Source organism: Macaca nemestrina, chromosome 2 (assembly GCF_043159975.1).
Source record: "Macaca nemestrina isolate mMacNem1 chromosome 2, mMacNem.hap1, whole genome shotgun sequence".
NCBI lineage: Eukaryota > Metazoa > Chordata > Mammalia > Primates > Cercopithecidae > Macaca > Macaca nemestrina.
Genome location: NC_092126.1, coordinates 152,320,657 through 152,330,242, shown reverse-complemented (window position 1 = coordinate 152,330,242; position 9,586 = coordinate 152,320,657). Strand labels below are relative to the sequence as shown.

The following is a 9,586-nucleotide window of genomic DNA, read 5'->3' as shown; positions in this document are numbered from 1 at the left end:
TAGGTGAACTAAAAAAGTCACTGTAGAGCAAATTGTGATTTTGAGAAGAGTCATTAACTGACTCCTCCAAGGTAAATACAAAGCAAGTGTGGAGGGGCACCCATGGCCGTGGGAAAAGGAGATTGTAATGGGACCTGCTAGCTACTCAGAGCCAGTGGCTGGGGAAAAGTTGGCAGTTTTGCACTGAGGTCAAATTACCTCTTGGACATAAAGTAATCAAGATCTCAGCCCATTCTCCTTTGAGATTCCACTACAGTAAGCCTGTCTGACTGATTGGGATGTTTGCGAGAATGGACTTCTAGAGCTACCAAGAGAGAAATCACCTTGGGACATAGAGACTCATGCTCAATGCCAGCTCTATGTATGTGGAAAGGGGAGCTGTACACTGTGCCCAAACTAGTAACCCTGACGTGGTATGCACCATCTGGGGGCAATGGCCGAGCATGAGATTATAAACCAAAGCCAGAAGCAGTGTGGCCAACACCATGGCCAGCCTAAGGGTCCAGACCAGTGAGAGCATTAGCACGGCCCCAGCTTGCATGGGACTGGACATAAGTCATTGCAGCCAAAACTGCGCCCTGCTGGAGGCTTGGTCCAGTTCCTTCATTAAGAGCTCCTCTGGCCAAATCCCCCTGCAACCTTTGCTGCCGCCATAATGCCGAAACGAAAGAAGCAGAATCAGCAGCAGCCCCCGCCACAGCAGCAGCCCCCACTGCCCAAGTAGGAAGAGACTGGAGATGAGGAGGATGGGAGTCCTATCGGACCACCCCACCTTCTGAGCCTCCCGCCATGGTCAGTCTAAAACCTGATGACCCTAAGTCAGCTCCTCACAGAGGTCCTCCAGGAGCAAAGGGACCGCTGATTCCACCGCTGCTGAGCCTCCCACCTCCCCCTCAGGGTAGAGGCCCAAGGCCAGGAGGCTTTGGCCCCAGGCCTAGCCCATATGGTTGTGGTTGGTGGGGAGTCAATGCTGAACCTCCTTTTCCAGGGCCAGGCCATAGGGGTCCCGCCAGGTGAAGGCTTCACAAAGAACAGAGAAACCTTCCAAGCCTCCAAGTGTCTTATCAAGAATACCTGCCCACTAGGATGACCCCTAGGTTATGGAAGACAAATCCCACCGCCCAGTCTGTGGACATTTTGCCAAAAGGGGCCACTGTCGATATGAGGACCTCTGTGCCTTCTACCACCCAGGTGTCAATAGCCCTCCACTGTAAGACTGTGTCCTCCCATCCAGGGTGGAAGGAGCCGTCTGTGACCAGAGGCCATGTATTTCCCTGCGGCCCTGTGATGGCTACTGTGACGCTCTTCCAGCATGCCCAGCCAGTGACACACCCACCATATCCACCCCTTCCCGTGTGTGGGGTCCAGAGTTGTGTTGCATCACTGGGGCAAGGTATGCGCACTTTCTTCTGACGCAGCCTCTAGAGGCTTCCCTTTGGGACCAATCCTTGCTCCCTTCAGCTGCCTCCTGGATCTTCCCCTCATCAAATGACTGCTGAACAGGAAACTTCTTTGGGACTGTTTCTGTCCACATGTTCCCAGTATTGCCCTCCATTCCTGAGAGCCCTGGAGCAGCTTCCTACCCTTCCCTTCTTCTAGCTGCTTGTTTTAAGTCCTATTCATGTGACACCACTTACCCCCAGTGTTATCAGCTGCTCATGGAACTCAGTCTGGTTGTTTAACCTGGGGTCAGGTTTGAGTGACTGATACAGAGTTACTTCCTAAAAGGCCACTCTCCCTGCTTTTGGATTTCATAGTTTCTCTGTCAGTAGCACGATCCCCACTGCTACAGCCTGTGATCACTGTGCTTTGTGAAACTCTGCATCCCCTCACAGGCTTTCTCGGTGTCTGTGGCATGTCTGTGATTTCCCAACACTAGAGTAAGTTTTTCTGCCACAATGAGTAAGGCTGTTGGTGCCCTCTAGACTTTCCACCTCCCCACATTGGGGAATTGTGACCTCTCCAGTGGACTGCCTCCCTGGTCCTCCCCATTCTTCCCATGCTTCTCTTGGTGTTGGTCATTCTGGGTCTGATACAGGCCCATGAGATGTCTTGTAAAGCCTCGAATGGATTTACCTAGATCCTTTCCAGCCCATTTTAGTTAGACTATGTCATTGGGAGGCCACCAGTCCCTTCATTTGAATTCTGTGAATCTCCACCTTGCTTATATTTGGGTGGAACCTAGAAAGTACTGTCGCCCTCTTCCAACCCTCTTCCCCTATATCCCTGGCACTGATTGTTTTCTGTGAAAATGGCAGAGAACAGGTTCAGTTTCGAACTGGCCCTGAGGAAATGGGTCAGGAGTTGAATGGGCAAGGGGGAGGGATGAGAGCTGTTGGAGAACTGAGAATGAGTTTTTTTTGTTTTGTTTTGTTTTTGCTTTTGTTTTATATTAGTAATAAATGCAGTGGAAACAAACAAACAAACAAAAAAAGAGTTCTGGCTCCGAGCACAGTGGCTCCCTCCTATAATCCCAGCGCTTTGGGAAGCTGAGGCAGGAGGATTGCCTGAAGCCAGAAATTTAAGACTAGCCTGGGCAAACATAGCAAGACCCCTTTTCTACAATAAAACAAAACAAGAAAAAGTTATCTGGGCATGATGGTGCACACCTGTACTCCCAGCTACTCAGGAGGCTGAGGTGGGAGGATCATTTGAGCCCGGGAGTTCCACACTGCACTTCAGCCTGGGTGACCGAGCAAGACCGTGTCTCTAGTAAAAACTTTTAAGAAATGAAAAAGAGTTCCTTTGAATTGCTGGACTGAATAATTCCCCTAAGCTGTCCCAAAACTTGGGAAGAGAAACTACACTTGTCTAGTATGTGCAGCCTCAGGCCTGTTGTAATTTGCAAACTTGGAGGTGAGCTCGACTATCCCCCCAAGCTGCTAAATAAAACACAAGCAAGTTTCCCTTCATTTTGTCTTTCCTGTCCTTTCAGTGAAGGCCCCATCCTTTAGACACAGCACCTACCTGGGGTTTCTCTTTTCTTTTGCATGTTTGCTCCCAAGCCTGTGGCTGTGACTGCAAAGCCATGGGCCTGATTATCGGGATAAGGTTTTTTTGTTTTGTTTGTTTGTTTGTTTGTTTGAGACGGAGTCTAGCTCTGTCGCCCAGGTTGTAGTGCAGTGGCTGGATCTCGGCTCACTGCAAGCTCTGCCTCCTGGGTTTACGCCATTCTCCTGCCTCAGCCTCCTGAGTAGCTAGGACTACAGGCGCCCGCCACCTCGCCCGGCTAGTTTTTTTTTTTTTTGTATTTTTTAGTAGAGACGGGGTTTCACTGTGTTAGCCAGGATGGTCTCGATCTCCTGACCTTGTGATCCACCCGTCTTGGCCTCCCAAAGTGCTGGGATTACAGGCTTGAGCCACCGCGCCCAGCCCATGATAAGGTTTAATTGTCTCCCACGTAAAATGAAAAGAGTAGACTTGGCCAGGTACACATCTTAGATAATTAATTCCAATTTTTTTTCCAGCCTCAACGTCTAGACAGGAGCATGAAGTTCATCCTCAATATAAAAGGTGATGCCAGGTGTGGTGGCACTTGCCATAATCCCAGCTACTCAGGAGGCCAAGGTAGGAGGATCGCTTGAGCCCAGGAGGTCAAGACTACTGCGAGCCATGATCGCGCTACTGCACTTTAGCCTGGGTGACAGAAGGAGGCCCTGTCTCTAATACATAAGTAAATGAAAATAAAGTTGAGGTCACTGATCCTCGAAGAGGTCAATGCAAACTGGGAATGTCCCACGGTTTAGGATCCAGGTGTGGTGGATCACTTGCAAAAATGGTCCCAATCTTCCACCAGTTATATCCATGCCTGTTTTTAAATTTTCTTTTCATTTTGGTAAAATACGCATAACATTAGTTAACCATCTTAAGCATTTTAAAATTAATCTTGTCTAATTGAACTGAAACTTTGTACCCTTTAACCAACACATCCCATTTTCCCCTCTGAGGCATTTTTGTGTCAACTTCAGTGGCGTGAAGTACATTCACATTGCTGTGCAATCATCACCACTATCCATCTCAGAACGTTTTTATCTTCCCAAACTGAAACTGTTCCCACGAAAACACTGACTCCCATCCCCACTCCTCCAGCCCCTGGAACCTACCATTCCACTTTACGTCTCTGAGTTTCACTATTCTAGGGACCTCAGAAAAGTGGAATCGGCCGGGCGCAGTGGTTCACACCTGTAATCCCAGCACTTTGGGAGGCCAAGGTGGGTGGATCTCAAGGTCAGGAGTTCAAGACCAGCCTGGCCAATATGGTGAAACCCCATCTCCACTGAAAATATAAAAATTAGCCAGGCGTGGTGGTGGGCGCCTGTAATCCCAGCTACTTGGGAGGCTGAGGCAGGAGAATCACTTGAACCCGGGAGGTGGAGGAGGTAGTGAGCTGAGGCACTGCACTCCAGCCTGGGCAATAGAGTGAGATTCCATCTCAAAAAAAAAAAAAAAAAAAAAGTGGAATCATACAGTATTTGTCTTTTTAAGACTGGTTTATTTCACTGACCATGTATTTAAGTTTCCTCCATGTGGTAGCATGGGTCAGAATTTCCTTTCTAAGGCTGAATAACATTCCAGTGTATTTATACACCACATTTAGTTTATCCATTCATCTGTCAATAGACACAGCAGACACCTCTTGGCTCTCATGAATAATGCTGCTATAAACATGGGGGTTCGAATATCTGAGGCCTTGCTTTTCATTCTTTTAAGTATATACCCAGAAGTTGAAGTGCTTAATTGCGTGGTAATTTTTTTTTTTTTCCGAGACCAAATTTCACTCTTGTCACCCAGGCTAGAGTGTAGTGGCACGATCTCGGCTCACTGCAACCTCCGCCTCCTGGATTCAAGTGATTCTCCTGCCTCAGTCTCCCGAGTAGCTGAGATTACAGATGCCACCACCACACTCAGCTAATTTTGTATTTTTAGTAGAGACGAGGTTTCACCACATTGGTGAGGCTGGTCTCGAACTCCTGACCTCAGAAGATTCGCCCACCTCAGCTTCCCAAAGTGCTGGGATTGCAGGTGTGAGCCACCGCGCCCGGCCAGTAATTCTAGGTTTCTTTGAGGAACCGCTATACTGTTTCCAGAGCACTGCACCATTTACATTCACACCAATAGTGTGCAAATGTTCCAATTTCTCCACATCTTCGCCAACAGACTTGTTGGGTCCTGTGTTTTTGATAATATCTGTGCTGGTGAGTGTGAGATGGTATCTTATTGTGGTTTTAATTTGCCTTTGCCTAATATCCATGCCTTTCCCGGTGTGACATGGCAGCTCCTCCTGTCAAGCAGTGACATCTGTGGTGGCTTCATGCCTTGCTTTGGTCTTTAGAAAGTGATAGAGTAAGGTTGTACTGTGAAAGGAAAATAAATCTCCAGAAAATCACTAAGCCAGAGGGAAAAGTCAAGCTGGGAACTGCGTAGGGCAAACCTGCCTCCCATTCTATTCCTAAATAACACAGTTACAGATGTTTTATTTATTTTATTTTATTTATCTATTTATTTATTTTGAGACAGAGTCTCGCTCTGTCACCCAGGCTGGAGTGCAGTGGCATGATCTCGGCTCACTGCAACCTCTGCCTCCTGGGTTCAAGCAATTCTCCTGCCTCAGCCTCCTGAGTAGCTGGGATTACAGGTGCCCGCCACCACACCCAGCTAATTTTTGTATTTTTAGTAGAGACAGGGTTTCACCATGTTGGTGAGGCTGGTCTCAAACTCTTGACCCCAAGTGATCCACCTGCCTCAGCCTCCCAAAGTGGTGGGATTACAGGCATGAGCTACTGCACCCAGTCAAGATTTTAAAAAGCTACATACCGCCCTTACAATTTACCCACAAGGGAATTCCTTGAGGACGAAGAACAGGCAATACTCAAAGTCATCCCCTTGCTCATGTGAGACAAATGCATATCTGATTGCTTCCTCTGCCCTGTTGGTTCACTAAGCCAGACTGAGGCACGTGACTATTCCTGTAAATTGTGCATTCAGCAAAAAGCTAATCAGAAACTCGAAAGAATGCAACTGTTTGTCTCTTATCTCTCTATAACCTGGAAGCCTCTTCCCTGCTTCAAGTTGTCTCGCCTTTCTGGGCCAAACCAATGTACATCTTACATATATTGATTGATGTCTCATGTCTCCCTAAACTGTATGAAACTGAGCTATGTCCTGGCTACCTTAGGCACACGTTGTCAGGACCTCCTGAGGCTGTGTCCCAGGCATGTCCTTAACCTTGGCAAAATAAACTTTCTAAATTGATTGAGACCTGTCACAGACACTTTTTGGATTACAGTACCCATTACAAACCTAGACTTTGGGAAGCCCTGCATGCTTCTACTCTCATGGGAAATAGAGTGCCACACACTACCCTAGGATCAAGCCCAGGCTATCCTGCTGGAGGGAGGGAGACACGGCACCACCCTAGACATCAGCTAGCCAACTGGCAGAGGTGTGTGAGGCTGTGCTAGACCTGCCAGTCCAGCTGAGCTTCTGGATGACTGCAGTAGGGATACCAACCAGGGTCAGCCAAACCTGGCCCAGAGCAGAACCACTCAGCGGATCCATAGAGTCCTAAACAATAATAAGCCACTGTTTTCTTAAAGCAACAAAGTTCGTGGTGGCTTGTTATGCAACAATTGTTAAACGATACATCAGTATCCCAGCTCCTGCTCCAGGGTTTTTTCCACATCCCATGGACAGACTCCTGAACTGAGACAAAGCAGGCAAAGCTCTCACCTAACTCCTGGAAGATATCAGAGCAACTCCTGAAGTGGTGTGTGGGACACAGGTGGAATGACTCTCTCAGAATCTTTTTTTTTTTTTTTGAGACAGAGTCTCACACTGTCACCCAGGCTGGGGTGCAGTGGCGCGATCTCAGCTCACTGCAAGCTCCGCCTCCCAGGTTCACGCCATTCTCCTGCCTCAGCCTCCCGAGTAGCTGGGACAACAGGCACCCGCCACGACACCTAGCTAATTCTTTTGTGTTTTTAGTAGAGATGGGTTTTCGCTGTGTTAGGCAGGATGGTCTCGATCTCCTGACCTTGTGATCTGCCCTCCTCGGCCTCCCAAAGTGCTGGGATTCCAGGCGTGAGCCACCGCGCCTGCCTGAATCTAATCTTAAATACTGCTCTTAATGGGACACCGTTAGTACAATCCTCCTGTGGGCCTGTAGACCCTCTAACCCCCATTACACTCCAACCTCCCCTTCCTCCCTAGGAGGCAGGTGGAAATTAACCAAGGTGACTAAAGTCCATGCAGCTCATGTGTGCCCCTTTCCAGAAGATGAATGAAAGTGAGGAAGGAGAAAAGGCTGCCACGTTCCTCTCAGAGGCCTCTGCTTTCCATTTTTGAGACTCTCCACACAGGGATCTGGGAATCTTTACTTTCTTTTTTTCTTTTTATTTTTTTTTTTTTGAGACAGAATCTTACTCTGTCGCCCAGGCTGGAGTGCAGCGGCATGATCTCAGCTCACTGCAACCCCTGCCGCCAAGGGTCAAGCAATTCTCCTGCGTCAGCCTCCCGAGTAACTGGGATTACAGGTGTCTGCTACCACGCCCAGCTAATTTTTGTAGTTTTAGTAGAGACGGGGATTTCACCATATTGGCCAGGCTGGTCTTGAACTCCTGACCTAGAGATCCAACCGTCTCAGCCTCCCAAAGTGCTGGGATTACAGGCGTGAGCCACCATGCCTGGCCGGAATCTTTACTTTCAATATGCTCCCCAGGTGGATCCAAGGTGCAGTCAGGTCTGGGCACTGTGGCAGAAGGCCATGGGGAGTTGTGAAAAGTTCAAGCAGGTGAGGTGCCTGGTCAGACTGTCACAAAACGCAAGCCTGTCTGCTTGCCGAATGGAAGCCAGATACGAGAAGCAAGATGTGGTGAAAGGAAAACAGTTTTAATAATCAAATGCTAGAATCTGGGAAATGGCCAGGCTCATACCTGCAAAAGACCATTTAATATTTTGGGCTTGGTACAGTATTTAAGAAGGGAAACTTGATATGAGAAGCATGCAGGAGTGTGCAGGATATACGGTCTGTGTGTCTCATTCTGACGGCTATCTTGAGTTATTGTCCACCTGGAGCACAGGCTGGGGCCATCTCAACACTGGCCAGGTTGTAGATTAACTGCCTTGAGGCCATCTCTAGATGGAAAGGATTCTGCAACTGTTTCTTCACCCCTGGTTCATTTCAAGATTAGCCCCTGGAATTTCTCTTTTCTTTTTCTTTTTCTTTTTTTTTTTTTTTTTAGATGGAGTCTTGCTCTGTCGCTCAGGCTGGAGTCAACAGCACATTCTCAGCTCACTACAACCTCTGCCTCCTGGGTTCAAGCAATTCTCCTGCCTCAGCTTCCCAAGTAGCTGGGACTACAGGCACGCGCCACCATGCCCAGTCAATGTTTGTATTTTTTGTAGAGACAGGGTTTCACCATATTGGTCAGGCTGGTCTCAAACTCCTGATCTTGTGATCCACCTGCTTTGACCTCCCAAAGTGCTGGGATTACAGGCATGAGCCATTGCACCTGGCCTATTCTCTGGAATTTCTAAGCAAGCCCATAATTAGATAAACTAGCCCAGTGCAGTGCAGGGAGTGTCTAGTGGGAAGGGAGAGAAACAAAGTTTGAATGTTTCAAGGTTAAGACTGGAGAAAGGGAGAACAAAGGTTTTAAAACGCATTTTGAAGCTAAGCTGATTGGTTATGAGACCATGTTGTAGGGTGACCCCTGCCCCTGCCCCCAGTGGTCCTTAGCTCACTCTCATAACAGAGTTTCTCCCATACCCACTCCCATCCTCCCAGGTGGAGTTAAGGCCTTGCCCCATCCATCCCCAGGGACTAGGCATGCCCTGTGGTCATCACCACCCCACACACTGTCTCCTCCTCTGGCCTGTGGGGTCTATGAAGGCTCCCAGCAGTCAGCCCAGGGCCCAGAACAGGTAGCACTGGGATCAGGAGCACAAACCCCTGAAGGCGAATAAGTCCCTTATTCTTCTTCATCCTGCAAACATTGGGCAAGCGTAGCTCAGGTATTTTGCATTTGTGTTTTATCATCTAAACAATCAGAATAGTAATAGTACCCAATTAAGGAGGTGTTGGGAGGATTCAATGATAGCCACACACAGGATGAGTCAATAAATTGGGACATAATGGGTGTGTCCATGTCCAAATGTGTTTAGTTGATTATTACATTTTCAAATCCAAAAGAATTATATTTTAGTGAAGGTATAATACGCAGGTCTTAAGTATATACCTATGTGCTCAATCTCCAAATCAAGATATAGAACCTTTCCTTTGCTGCAGAAATTGTCCTTTCCAATGAATTTCCCTCCCCACTAGAGGCCACCACTGCTCTTATTTCTAATGTGATCGGCTAGTTTTGCCTGTTACTGAACTTAAAATAATGGACTCTTAGAGTCTGCATTCTTTTTGCATCTGGCTTTTTTCATTCAACAGTGGCTAGGGATGGTGGTGTGAACCTGTAATCCCAGTGTTTTGGGAGGCCGAGGCTCCTGGGACCATCGCTTAAGCCCAGGAGTCTGAGGCCGCAGTGAGCTATAATTTCACCACTGCACACTCCAGCCTGGGCGACAGAGCAAGACC

General features: G+C 48.0%; 1 pseudogene; it reads left to right on the top strand.

Moving 5' to 3' along the window:
- Positions 1-655: 655 nt before the first annotated feature.
- On the top strand, positions 656-1,214 carry LOC105477741 (proline-rich protein 3 pseudogene; annotated as a pseudogene).
- The last annotated feature ends 8,372 nt before the right edge of the window (positions 1,215-9,586 follow it).